The following is a 15,238-nucleotide window of genomic DNA, read 5'->3' as shown; positions in this document are numbered from 1 at the left end:
TCAAAACACATAGAATGTACAACACAAAGAGTGAGCCATAATGTAAACCATGGACTTTGGGTGATAATGGTATGTTGGTCCATGTTCATCAACTAGAACAAGCATACCTTCTGGTAGGAATTTTTTTTTTCTGGTAGGAATATTGACAGTGGGGAGGCTGTGCTTGTGTGGAGCAGCGGGTATATGGGAAATCACTGTACCTTCCTCTCCATTTTGCTGTGAATCTAAAACTGCTCCAAAAAAAAAAATAATAATAAAGTCTTTTTTTAAAAAAATCACTGTTAAGTCAACCTTCCACACCTGGAATCTGAGTCTGTGAATGACCCAAACTGGTTCAATATTGGGTTATTTTTATTTTTTTAAACAGATTTTTTATTCTGGAAGCATTTCATATCCTCTAAAAGCTTGAAAAAATAGAACAAGAGAGTTACCATATGCCCTTCATCCAGCTTCCCCTCATGGTAACATCTTATATAACTCAGGTACATGTGTTAAAACTAAGAAACCAACACCAATACAATGTTATTAACTAAACCCTACATTTTACTAAGATTTCACTGCATTTTCCACTAATAACCTTTCCTGTTTGGAGATCCCATCCAGGATGCCACATACTATCGAGTTATCTGGTCTCCTTATTGTCCTTTCTTTGTAATGGTTTCTTTCCTTGTTTCTCACAATCTTAGTAGTTTGTAGGAATATCCAGTCAGGTATTTTGTAGAACGTCCCTTGATTAGGGTTTGTCTGCTATTTGCTCATGATAAGACTGGGAGACTCGTGGAAGTCAGATCTGCGTACTGTCTGTATGGCTCTGGACTCAGGAGAGAAATTGCAACAGGGACACATATTTGGGGATTGCCATGGGTTGAGTGGTAGCCCCTAAAGATATGTCCACATCCTGATTTCCAAAGCCTGAAAATGTGATCTTATTTGAAATTGTATCTCCACAGATACAATCAAGTTAAAGGATTTTGAGATGAGCTTATCCTGGATTATCCAGATGGGCCCTAAATCCAGTGACAAGTCTCCTTATAAGAGACAAGAGAAAGAGAAGACACAGACACAGAGGAGATGGCACATGGAGACAGAGGCAGAGATTGGCATGAAGCCTCCATAAACTGAGGAATCCCAAGGATTGCCAGAAATACCAGAAACTGAGAGGCAAGGAACAGATTCTCCCCAGAGCCTGTGAAGGGTGTGTGGCCCTGCTAACTCCCAAATGGTGAGAGAAAAACTTTCTGTTGCTGTAAGATACCTAGCTTGTAGTAAATACAGTGGCTCCAGCAAACTAGGACAGGGATCATCAGAATATACACAGTATGAATGCCTTGGAAGGGGGTGGAATAATTCTGGACAATTGACCCAGAGAGGGTTGAGGCCTTGGGAAGGATTGCTGAGAAGGCCTGACATTTAAAGGCAGAGCAGAGAAACAAAAGCCTCTAGTGGGGGCTGAGCAGGCACCATCAAGGAGGTAGGAGGAAAATGTGGTGGCTGATGCCACAGAAGCCCCAGGGATGGGGAGTCCAGTGTCAAATGCTACCAAACAAAAAGCCAGATAAGGATTGAAAAACACCACCCTGGTTCTGCTACGCATATGATAATGGCATTAAGGTCATGGTTTTTCAAACAAGTCAGTCCTTTTTTATGATAAAATATGCCTCCCATAAAAATTACCACCTTAACCATTTTTAAGCGCACAGGTCAGTGGCATTGGATACATTCACCTTGTTATGCTACTATTACCACCATCCATCTCCAGAACTCTCCCAGCATCTCAAACAGAAATTCATCCCTACTGAACACGATCCTCCCCCTCCCCTTCCCCCCAGCCCCTGGCACCTGCCATTCTAGTTTCTCTCCATGGAGTTGGGACCTTGTATAAAGTAGGATCATATAGTATGTGTCCTTCCGTGACTTGCTTATTTCACTTTGCTTCATGTCCTCGAAGTTTGTCCATGTTATGACACATGCCAGAATTTCCTTCCTTTTTAATACGAATAATATCCCATTGTATGATTGCACTATTGCTGCTTATCTCTTCACTTGTCAGTGGACACCTGGGCCACCTTCTACCCTTTGGTTATTGTGAACAATTGTCCTATGAACATGGGTATAAGAATCTCTTTGATTCCCTGTTTTCAACTCTTTGGGGGTATATTCCCAATCCCAAAGTGGGACGCTGGAACATATGGAAATTTTAGGTTTGATATTTCAAGAATCACCATACTATTTTCCACAGCGACTGGAGAACACTTTGCTTTTTAGAAGTACATATTAAAATATTTACAGATGAGATCGTGTGATGCCTGAGGTTTGCTTTAACATAACCCAGGGTTATGTTAATTTGCTTTAACATTAAAGGTTTGCTTTAATTTGCAAAGTAAGGTGATATTAAAAGTTTAGATACAGTATCATAAGATGAGCCAGGAGTTGATAATAATTAAAGACAGATAGTAAGAATATGATGGGGTATCACTCTAGTCTCTCTTCTTTCCTATAAGTTTGAACTTTTCCAAAAGGAAAAATACTCTTTTCTTATCAACACCTTGAAGTGTTCTTGATTCACATTGTGAGGGGAACCTCACACTTAATTATGGAAACAAAAGTACTCAAGCTTACTATATTCTCAGGCAATTGCAAATTATATTCAGAATCTAACCCCCCTGTTAGGAAGTCAGGAGCTTGATTAAATGCTTACTTATATATTCATGTGCATCCCAAGACGTTAGCAAAGGGAAATTTAATCAAATGAACCACATCTGCTTAGGGAAACCCTGTCTTGGTTTTTCTGGATTGAGAACTGAGCTAGGTCCCCTAAACTTGAGAAACAGTAAGTTCTGCCACAACTGGAAATAAAGTCACAGATGACAGAGCCAACATTGTCACTTCATCTGCAATACTCAAGAAAAATGGTCAACGCCATTTGTTGCATCTTTATCCATGCGGCAAATATTTAGCATCTATTCTGTGTCAGGCCGTATCCCAGGCATCAAGGATACATACAGTCATGAAGAGAACAAATATGAAACTCATGTTTTAGGGCAGAGAAATCAGGAAAAAAAATGAGTGAACTTGGGCAGATCTAGCAAATGTTGGATAGAGATCATTTTTATAAGAAAAATGGAGCACCTAGGGGTAGTCAGACAGAAGAAGAGGTGAGTAATTTTGGAAAGAGTGCTCTGAGAAGGTGGCATTTAAGCTGAGACCCTTGGAAAGAAAGGAACAGAGGTGAAGACATCGGGGGAGGATGGCTCAGTCAGTGAAACTTGTGAATCTTGATCTCAGGGTTGTGAGTTCAAGTCCCACCTTGGATGTGCAGCCTATTTAAAAATAAACAAATAAATAGATAAAATTAAAATGCTCCCATAAAGTCACAGCGTGTCCCTTAAAATGTTTTGAGTTCTAGGACCTCAAAGTCCTGCCTATCCTGTTCACTGCCCCAGGCCCTGCAACCGAGAGAAGTCAAAATAGGACCCCATTGCCTCAAAAAGTGAACAGGGCAAGTGGCAGAGGAGTGCAGAATGTGAGCTATCTTTATAAGAGAGAGACAGAAGACGTGAAAACTTAAAAACATTTGCTGGGATTTTTTAAGAAGAAGCAAAGGATAGACCGGAAACCAAATACAAACAATGTCACAATTGGAAGAGAATGGGAATGGAGCCGGGGACAGAGATGGGAGAAATCCGGTCCTGACATCTGGTTAGAATCTCAGCAGCATTACTTCCCTGGGAAAGGTGGACTTACCCCTTTTATTTTCTTCTGTTTTGACCAATGACTGAAAAAGAGAGCAGGAAACATGCACATAACAACAACAAGAGAATGTGGTAAGAGTTAAGCTTGGCGACAACATGAATGGGGACACACACATGTCTACAGGGTTACACGTAAATATATGCATACATCTGTGATGTCCTTCCATAGCTGTTCTGCCTTTTCTGTCACTGAGATGACAACAGCTAAATAATCTCACGTCCCATATGGCGCCCCGACTGTCACAAAGTTAACATGCTTAAAGTTAAGGAGGGCTTGTGATGAAAAAGAAGAGCTTTGGAATTATGATAAGGTGGTGTGTCATGGGTGTGCCTGGCACGTCCAGCTTGGACCTGACCACTTTGGTGCACGCAGGTCTGACTTCCTGCTGCCATCCCCCAGGGGTGAGGGTGGGAGTGGGTGCAATGAGGGCTTTTCCTGGCCACCACAGTGTCCATGCATCAGGCTGTGATGCTAGGAAATAAATGCTCCTGGGAGCGTCCTTCAACCCGTAATTGCTGGTAATTGGTGGATAAATGCCCCAGCTCCCTTGGCCCTAGTTGGTGGATAAATACCCCAGCTCCCTTGGCCCTAGTTGGTGGATAAATAAATACCCCAGCTCCCTTGGCCCTAGTTGGTGGATAAATACCCCAGCCCCCTTGGTCCTAGTTGGTGGATAAATACCCCAGCCCCCTTGGCCCTAGCTGGTGGATAAATACCCCAGCCCCCTTGGCCCTTTGGTGGATAAATACCCCAGCTCTCTTGGCCCTAGGGTGCAGTAGCTCTGAGGAATGTGCTTTCTACTGCCCACTAGAGGTCCCCACTGGTAACTGAGTACTAATTGCTCCCAGCAACTTGCCTGATGGCACATCCATTGCTGGTTCTTCCCTTCTCTACTCCTCTGCAAGTGTGTCCTGGGATTTCTTCCCAAAGCAGTTGAATCTCTGCTTCTGTTTCGGGGGAGGGGAGGGACTCAAACTAAGACAATGGAGTTGGATAGATTCTGTTACCTCTTTCAAAAATTTTGGACCAAAGGAAGATTCCTCCTCCCTCCCTTCCTTCCTCTTTCCTTCCTCCTACCCTCTCTTCTTTCTTTGCTTTCTCTCTTCCTCCTTATTACCTCTTCTCCTCTCTCTCTCTCTCTCTCTCTCTCTCTCTCTCTCTCTCTCTCTCCCTTCTTTCCTTCTACAAAAAAATATTTAAGGGGCTTGTAGGATAAAAGTTGAATGTAAGTCAGGAACCCCCAATATACATGTTGCCCTGGCTCCATTGTATAACAGAAAAATCCCAGAACTGGAGCACCTGGGTGGCTCAGTCAGATGTTTACATCTGACTCTTGGTTTTGGCTCAGGTCACGATCTCGAGCTTGTGAGACTGAGCCCCACACTGGGCTCCCACTCAGCACAAGGTTGGCTTGAGAGTCTCTCCCACTCCCTCTGTTCCTCCCCCCAGCTCCTGCTTGTGCTCTCTCACTCTTTAAAATAAATAAAGAAAAATCTTAAAAAAGAAAAAGAAAATCCCAGAACTACTTGTCAAAAGACTTGGACTTGTTCTCTCTACAGTGTAGCCACAAGCCTCACATGGCCACTAGAGCACTTGAAATGTGCCTGATCCAAATCGAGATGCAAGTATAAGAATACACACCAGAGAGGTGCCTGGGTGGCTCAGTGGTTGAGTGTCTGCCTTTGGCTCAGGTCGTGATCCTGGGGTCCTGAGATCAAGTCCTGCATTAGGCATCCCTGTGGGAAGACTACTTCTGCCTCTGCCTATGTCTCTGCCTCTCTCTGTGTGTTTCTCATGAGTAAATAAATTTTTTAAAAAATTTAAGAATATACAATAGATTTCAAAGATTTAGTGCAAGAAACAAAATTCAAAATATCTAATCAATAATGTTTATATTCCACACAAGTGGAAATGATGGCATTCTCAATGTGTTGGGTTAAATAAAATGTATTATTAAAACTAACTTTACTTGTCTGTTTTTACCTCCTCTAATGTGGCTACTTGAACACTTAAAGTTACACATGTGATTGCTATTGCATTTCTGTTGAATAGCGTTGGTCTGGGCGACCATCCAGCTCTGCACGGTCTTCACTGCCATGGAGATGGTTTCCTCACTCAGGAGCGACACAGCAACAACAGTAATCCCCTTCCTCCATACATTAGGATGAACTATCATTTCTCTCCCTGAGCTTTAGTTTCTTTTTCTGCAAAATGGGGATGAGAGCAGGATGCACCCTGGGGAATCATGGAAGAGATAAATGATGCCTGGTATGGGCTGCACCAGGCACAGGGGAATAATATACAAGTGTTGGCTCCCTTGATGATATTTCCTACATGTCGGGTGAAATTGCATCTCACGTCCAAAGGAGGCATCCCGTGCTCCAAAAATAAGGAAGGCAAAACCAGGGAAGGACTCATCAGAGATGCAGACAAATAAAGGTAACAGAGAAGAGATCCCAACAACACTCTTCTGAAGAGAATAAGAGTTCCACCCAAGAATTACTTGCAGAGAGAAAACACAAATGCATTTAGGTTCAGGCTGCTCCAACACATGTGGTCCCACAGAGAGACCATCCGGGTTGACTTAACAGAACATTAAACTTCTCTTCTATGTCTTTTTTATTCCTTCCCCCAGCATCGTCTGTGTCTTTTGTTGCAGAAAATGCTTTCCATCCTGTGGTGACAGAAATCATTTCACTCTCCTACCTGAGATGCTTGCTCAAGAATGTGTCTCAAAGTGTCATGAGCTCCCAAATCAAGAAGAAACTCGAGTCACCCTAAGAAGGAGACTTGGTTGGGCTCACCAATGATGTGTGGTTGAGCTGTGTGGCTCTGGGCAAGTTGCTCAACATCTCTGGCTTTGGTGGGTTCGTTTGTAAAACAGGGAAATTACACTTCATTGGTAGTTGCGAGAATTAAATGAGATAATCCACACAGCATGTCAACAGACTCAGAGCCTGGGTCTCAGTGCTGCTAACTCTCCCTGCCTCCCACCTGGACCCATAAAGAGGTTCCTGTCTCCCACATAAGCCTCTTCTTTAAACTTTTTATAATTTGTTTTAAAATGTTTTTCAAAAGTAAAGTAGTTTCCATGTTTAATGAAAATACTTTAAGCCACTGTCCCATGACTACCCCAATACAAACAATAGGGGGGCATTCTGTTGTATTTTTGTCTGCTGTTCACTCCCCAACCCATCCTGCCCTGTGTTTTTATTTTACGAAGTAATTATAGTGTAAAGATGCTTTATATACAATAGTTCTTCATCATCTGAGTATTCGTGATATAGTTCATTATCCAGATATCCACACAGTTATGAGCTTAGGGAAGCAAAAGTCATCCTAACATAAACGTTTTCACTAATGAACCAATAACTTCACAATTAGCCATTCCAGACTAGCGCAAGTATCACTTCAGAGCCCATCAGATCAATGTGATTGTCAATGTTTATCTCAGATTATTGATGGTTGCTTGAAATTCGATGAGATAATCTGAAATGATGTGAATCAATTGTAACATGGAAACTGGAAATCTTTGCAAAAGCCAGCAGGATTTCATGAAGTTGATGCAAGTGATGTGGGAGAGCCACTTGTAGTGAAGAGGGTGCCATTACCAAATGAGGAAACTGTGAAGCCAGTTAACAGCCGCAAGGCAGAAAACAAGCAGATGCCAGGGAGGAAGGCTTCAAACAAAAACGAACAAAAGAGTAAATGATTTTAAAGGCCCTCTGGGGAAACTGAGGAAAACCTTGCATCAGTGTGCAAAAGTGATTCCCTGCACAATCACATCACAAAAGTCAAGGATGAGATGAAAAATGGTCCATTGTTTGGCCCCACAATTTCAACAGGAAATGAGGCATATGCAAAAATGTTGCAAAAAAGTGTTGACTGTTGACTCATTCTTCGATAATTCAAAGAATGAGACTGGGGGCCCCTGGGTGGCTCAGTCGGTTAAGCACCCCAGTCTCAATTTCAGTTCAGGTCATGATCTCGGGGTCCTAGGATAAAGCCCCACATTGGGCTCCACACTCAGCACGGAGTCTATTGGAGATTCTCTCTCCCTTTCCCTCTGCCACTCCCTCCTCTCTAAAATAAATAAAGAAATCTTTTTTTAAAAAATAAAGAATGAGCATATATTTGCAATAATTAGTCACATTTTATTCAACATGATTAAAAGACAAACTTAGGTTTATGAAGTTTAGATTCATTTTACAGGACAAAGTCCCATCTGGATCCTGAGTTTCAATGGGGTCATTCTGAGCAGCTCTTCCTAGTACTAAGTATTCTGGAATGGAGAAGGTTTCCTCTACCACGTTCTCACTGGGCATATCCTAACCATCCTTTTAAGGGCTACATTTACTATTTATTTCCCTTTTGCAAACTTTTAATAATGTTTCCAATTAGATGCTTTTAAAAGTAACAGGGCAATGAGTAACATTGTGTCTTGGTGTCTTGAAGGCACAGATATTTCCTCTTGTCTGGCATGTGGAATTACTGGGTAGGAGGTAGAATTGCTGCATTTGTAAGATCCTTCATACATATTTCCAAGTGTCTTTCCAGAGTGGCCAAATATGCTCTGCCTCATTTATTGCATATATTTGTCGGATACCTACTATGTGCCAGGAGCTGTTCTAGGCACCCAGGACAAAGCCCAGAACCATATGGTCTCAAATCCCTGCCCTCACTGAGCTGACATTCTAACTGGGGAAAATGGCCAATAAACAAATAATTACTTATCATGGCAGACGTGGTGTAGAAGCATGAAATCAGGCATAGGGACCAAAGTGGGGTGGGTTACAGACAGGATGATCAAGGAAGCCTCCTTGGTCAGGTAACATTCAACTTGAAGGAAGTAAAGAAAGGAGCCATCAAAAACCTGTGGAAGAGCATTCCAGAAGGAACAGCAAGTGCAAAGTTCCTGAGGCAGGAACATGTTCCTTATGAACAAATAAGTAGGTGAGGGTAGAACATGCAGAGCCTTACGGATTGCGGTGAGGACTTCAGCTTTTATTCTGAGTAAGTTGGAGACCATGAATGGTGCTGAGAAGAGGAGCTGACTCAAGTGTTCAAAGTCTCTCCCTGGCCGCCTGAGCAGAGCAAGAGGATAAGCAAAGCTGGAAGACCAGAGAAGAAGCAACTGCACTGGTCCAGATGAGACACAATGGAAGCCATAACCAGGTGGGTACCTGGAGAGTTATTTTTGCATATATTTTAAAGCCAAAGCAGACAGGCGTTGCTTATGGGTTGGACATGGGGTGGCAGCCAAGGACAGGAGTCAAGGACGCCTTGGGGATTTTGGCACGAGCAGCCTAAGGACAGAGCTGCCATCAGCTGAGATGGAGGAGACCGAGGTAGGGGTAGTGTGGGAAAGGATAGCGATCCACATTACCACGTCCCTCTTGAATTACAGAATCACCCCACAGCAGCATTCATAAAGAATGAAAATGCAAACATCTATTAATAATTATTTGCAAATGCTGCACATTAGGTAGTTTAGATAAACCCTGCTCTCTGGGAATTTTGCCAGAAAAATCCCGAACTAAGCTTCTACAGCTATCAAAGCCAATAAAATGCCATCAGGGAGAATATGGAGAAAGGCGAAGTCTCTGCCTCGTGTGAGAATCTATTTAATCTAACATTATCATTCCTTCATCTACCCTTCTATAAGCCCGGGGATCATCTGAACATAAAGATAAACATAAGGAAGCTGAAGAAGGATTGGAGGCAAGAAAACAAAGTAATTGCGGGAATAGGGCAATTTGGCAATTTCAGGACAGATTGGCTGAGGACTCCTCAGTCTACCAGAAGATTAAATGTAACCCCCCCCCCCAGGGGCTGCACCTCTTTTTCCCCTCTTTGCCCCCTACCCTCTGCCAACACTGGATTAGAGTCCTCATCTCTACTTCCATGCTTGTTCATGGAATGGCCCGCCATACTGTAGCTTGTTTATTTATTCATTTAACAACTAATTATTAAGCGTCTGCTATGTTCCAGACACTGTAACAGATACCTGAGACAGAGTGTTTCAGAGACAGCCGGTTGCCCACCCACTATCTGCTCGTGCCTTCTTCTCTAACTTTCAGAACATTTCCTGAGCTTCTCTGCAGGGAGGTATGTCCATGTGAACAATGCTAGCCAGCGAAACCAGAAGGGCACTGGTCTCAACTGACCTTTGTCCTTTGACCTTCTTCTTGCCTGAAATGCAGATGTGATGTCTGGGACTGCAGCAGCCATTTTGAGACTGATCATGAGAAAGAAAGAAAAAAAAAAAGTCCTTGGGCCACAGCAGCATTTTATTTTAGATACAGCCAAATAAAATTCTTGACGGCTACATACAAATGGTCTGAACAAGCTGTCTTTACCTGTTTCTTCAAGAAACACAAGACCCCTCAAGTACAGAAACCAGTTTTATGGGATGTCTGGGTGGCTCAGCAGTTGAGTATCTGCCTTTAGCTGAAGGCATGATCCCAGGGTCCTGGGATCGAGTCCCACATCAGGCTTCCTGCACAGAGCCTGCTTCTCCCTCTGCCTATGTCTCTACCTATCTCTGTGTGTGTCTCTTATGAATAAATAAATCTTTAAAAAAAACAGTTTTATTTAGCTTTGTAAGCCTTTGAGAAATGTCAGATGAATTAACGAATGAATAAGGTAGCTCTACTTTCATAACCGAAAACCAGTGGGCCATATTTGGGACAACAAAATGCATAGTGGGGCCCCTCTGAGACACCACCACCACCACCACCACCACCACAAGTTTCCACAATGAACTCCTACAGGCTTGGAAAATCTTATCTGTGAAATGGGAATAATCATAGTGTCTATCAGGGGCTTTTTGTGAGGACCAGATTGGTCACCACAGCCAAAAAATCCAAAATGGTATCTGGCCTATTCTAAGAGCTATTTACACATATTGTCATTACTGTCATGCCCTGACTTCCCATTCCCCACACCGCTGTTGTTCTACATTACTGGACCTTGCTGGTTTCCTTCAGAGAGCTCTTCTCAACTATTTGTTGCTTGTTTATTTTATGAGCATCTCCTCCTAAGAAAGTGGTTCTCGGGCAGCCCCGGTGGCTCAGTGGTTTAGCGCCACCTTTGGTCCAGGGTGTGATCCTGGAGACCTGGGATCGAGTTCCATGTCGGGCTCCCTGCATGGAGCCTGCTCCTCCCTCTGCCTGTGTCTCAGCCTCTCTCTCTCTCTCTCTCTCTCTCTCTCTCTCTGTCTCTCATGAATAAATAAATAAAATCTTTAAAAAAAAAAGTGGTTCTCCATTTGCCCACCCACTCCCCTGCCAGATTCATTCTCTGCCCTTCTCTCTCTGAGTAAAACCCAGTTCCCAGGCTCCCTGGATTCCCGCTGTTCCCTGCCAATGGGAGGCACCCCCAGGAACTCAGAGCAGGGAGGAGAAGGGCAGGGGATGCCCATTCCCTCTCTGTTTCAATGTCACCTCCTTGGTAAGTGGCACTGTCCATCCACCACCACCACGATGGCTCCTGCCAGGCAGCCCCCTCCCCCACAGCTCCAGCTCTCTCTGGCTCTGGTGCTGCCATGGCTTCAACTCAAGGGTGGTGAAGGCTCTCTGCTATTGCTAGTTCCTGAGTGTCCCCATCTCTTGGGGGCTCCCTTACCTCTGTCCATACTTCTTCAAGCAAGTCTCTCCATAAAACCTCTTCATCTGAACTATGGGAGGGGGGAGGTATCAGATTTCTGTCTCCTCTTTGGACCTTGAGAGACACCTCCCACCTGGCGGTAAACTCCATGTGGGCACCGAACACACAACTGCTATACTCACCAGTGCCCTGGACCCAGCACACAGCCTAGTGTAGAGAAGATATTTAACAAATATTTGTGGAATAACTAATGTCAGCTCCCATTTAAAAAAAATCAGAATTCTAAAATAATAAGGTGCTATTATTTTTTATCCATTAAATTAACAAAAATAGTTTAAAACCTAATACTCGTTATAGGTTACTGTGCATTCCAATGGGTAGACTCAGGTATTGCTGGTAAATGTGTAAATTGGTACAAACCTTTGGAGAAGTCTTTTGGCCATATGTATCAGAAACCACTAACATATAGGTCCTACTCTTTTTGACCCAGTAAAACTACTCCTGGCATTCTATACAAAGGCAATTATCCAAAAGGAGGGAAAAGGTATATGAAGATTTTATTGTAGCATTTTTGTATAATGTCTCAATATGTCCAACAATAGAGAAATTAAGTAGGTTCTAAAGAAAGAAATTCTTATATGGCCAGTAGAATGATAGTATGAAAATGTGGTACAGAATCCAATCTATTTTATTAAAAGTTCCTTCACTGGTTGGATCATTCAGGAGAATCAAATAGTACAGGCTGAGTATATATCAGTGAATAAGACTAACAGTGAATAAGACTCCCTGCCCTCAGGGAGCTGACATTCCAAAAAGAAGAAAAACACAAACAGGATAAATAAGTAAAATTTATAGCATGTCAGATGGTGGCAATTGCTCAGGACAAAGATAAGACAGCCAACTCATTATAGGAAGCCCAAAATGGGCACAATTAGGGGATCCCTGGGTGGCTCAGCAGTTTAGCGCCTGCCTTTGGCCCAGGGCATGATCTTGGAGTCCCAGGATCGAATCCCACATCAGGTTCTCTGCGTGGAGCCTGTCTCTCCCTCTGCTTCTCTTTCTCTGTGTCTCTTATGAATAAATAAATAAATAAATCTTTTTAAAAATGGGCACAATTAATCTATGCTTATGAATAAATTGGGGAGCTTCCATGTATGGCATATCACACAGCAATGGAAAAAGCACAAGCTGCTGACCCCCAAAACAACACCTGGCAAAGCCAATCCATGATGATATGAACCAGCAGTTGCTTCAGGGGTGGGAGTACTGGCCTGGGATGGGGTATGAGGGCACGTTCCCCAGGGTGGAGATGGAAGGGTTCTCTATCTTGAATGAACAGTGGTTACACAGCTATCCACAGAGCCAAAAATTTATTGAGGCATATAGTTAAGATCTGTGAACTTGGCCGTGGGGTAGCCCAAGTTAAAAAATAAAAAAGGACAAGGGTGCCTGGTAGCTCAGTCAGTTAAGGGATGGGCTCCAGGTTCTGGCTTAGGTCTTGATCTCAGGGGGGGTCAGATCCAGCCCCGCCTTAGGCTCCAAGCTCAGCTCAGAGTCCACTTGAGTCTCTGCCTCTCCCTCTCCCTCTGCCCCTCCCCTAGCTCACACTGCACATGTAATCTCTCTCTCTCATAAATAATCTTTAAAAAATAAACAAACAAACAAACAAATAAATAAAGTAAAAAAGGGTGGTGGGGGGAGGGGGAAAGAAGCAGAGGAACCTGGGGCTGATAAGAGTCTTCCCTGATAAAGTAATTGCAGCTTGGCCAGGGTGGGCGGGGTCAGGGAAGGTGACTGAACACCTGAAGGAGGTGATGGGGAGGAGCCAAGCTGACTGCCGGAATGAGTCAGAGGAATGGGAAAGCCCTAAGATAGGAATGTGAACAGGTATTAACTATTGTATCTTGATTAGTACCTATTTTTGAACTTTCTGTTCTAGGCTAGGGATGCCTTAAAAGAAAAACCGAAAAAAGAAAGAAAAAAGAAAAACTGGACAAAGCCCTTATCTTCTTATTAATAAAATAATCACATCAATTAAGCTAAATTATCATGTGGACAAGGACAATGAAAGCAAGGCACGAGATGCAATATAATAATAGGGGTGGTAGGAGAGACAGATGGCAGAGAAAGAGAATGGAAAGAGAGACAGAGATGGAGAGAGATGTCAATAAGGTGAATTATATTTGGGGTTTTCTGAAGGCTCTTTTCCACAGCTGAATAATAACAGTAATAGCCTAGTAATTAGTATACAGCAGCTTGGTCTCTCTCTTGCCTGGGGCTGGCAGAGAAAATAACCACTTGTTCTGGAGAAGGGACCAAGGACTTAAGGAGACATTTGAAAGAAAAATCAGCCTAGAAGTCATGAATTGGAGAAAAACAGTCTGAAGCTTCTGGCAAAGTAAAGAGACCCTGGGGTCAGGAAGGAAGGTGGGGATGTTAAAAAAAAAAGTGGGAAAAATTAAGTTATTTCCCACGTAGGTCCTGATGCTCAATGGGATCTTGGTAGAGTGATTTGGAAAGACTTGACTTTATTTTTTTTAAAGATTTTATTTATTTATTCATAGAGACACAGACTGAGAGAGAGAGAGAGGCAGAGACACAGGCAGAGGGAGAAGCAGGCTCCATGCAGGGAGCCTGACGTGGGACTCGATCCCAGGTCTCCAGGATCACACCCCAGGCTGCAGGCGGCGCTAAACCGCTGTGCCACTGGGGCTGCCCAGAAAGACTTGACTTTAAAACTCTGTCTTCACATATGATGTTCCAGATCCTTTACCACCAAAGCCATACCCTCTACGTGTGCGTTTTCCTCAGTTACCATAAATCATGGAGATGGATTTTGTTGATCCAACCACCCTCTCTTGCTGCTGTCATTTGTGGTAGAGACAATGCTACAGATCTGCCAGGTCCTACCTCCTTTTCTTCCTGGGCACGTAGAGAGGAGACATGCCCGAGCTTTCCCTCAAGTTGGTTGGGGCCCTGGAACTGTAATCTGGTCAAGGACAGTGTGAGCCACTTGTAAGCCTGAGCCATAAAATATATCTGGTTCCAGGGTGCCTGGGTGGCTCAGTTGGTTAAGCGTCTGACTCTTGATTGCAGCTCAGGTCATGATCTCAGGGTCTTGAGATTGAGTCCTGGGTCAGGCTCCACACTCAGTGTGGAGCCTGCTTGGAATTATCTCTCTCATTCTCTCTCTCTCTCTCTCTCTCTCTCTCTCTCTCTCTCAAAAGAAAAATAATGAAAGTCTGGTCCTGCTGTCGTTCTCTTCTCTCTTTCCTTATTTGCCAGCCAAATTCAGAAGCACGACTGGTGAACTTAGGTGCCCCACTGAGGAGAAGATAAAGGCACAGAACAGAAAGACCTTGGATCCCTGATTCACCACCTGGAAAAAAGCTTCCCAGAAGAATCACACGTCCTGAACAGTTGAATGAGCAAGGACATTTTTCACTGTGTTCAATCACTGAGCATTCAGGGATTATTTGTTACAGCAGCTAGCATTACTTTTCCTATCTAATACATAACCCATCTTGGATAGCAAAGTGAGCAAGAAGGAAAGTTACACTGTGTTCAGCCCCTGAGTGTTCAGGATTGATTATCTGTTACAGCAGCTAGCACTGTTCATCCTGTTGAAGATATCCTTTCAGTAATGGTGTGTGTAGACAACAAGCCTTAAGGAGAGTTGACATTCTGTCCAATTCTGCTTCTAAACCTGTACATTCCTGCCCTTGAGGAAAAAGTTCCACCTTTCTCTGGGACTCAGACCAACATGTAACATCTCTACCACCTCCTAGGTATCCCCATCTCTTGCCCCACCTCTACCCCCTGCAAGCTGCTTCTCATCTCTGTGCCCTTGCTCTTGCACTAACCTCCATCTGGAATA

This window comes from Nyctereutes procyonoides, unplaced genomic scaffold (genome assembly GCF_905146905.1).
Source record: "Nyctereutes procyonoides isolate TBG_1078 unplaced genomic scaffold, NYPRO_anot_genome, whole genome shotgun sequence".
NCBI classification, from domain to species: domain Eukaryota; kingdom Metazoa; phylum Chordata; class Mammalia; order Carnivora; family Canidae; genus Nyctereutes; species Nyctereutes procyonoides.
Note: the sequence above shows the minus strand (reverse complement) of the source record.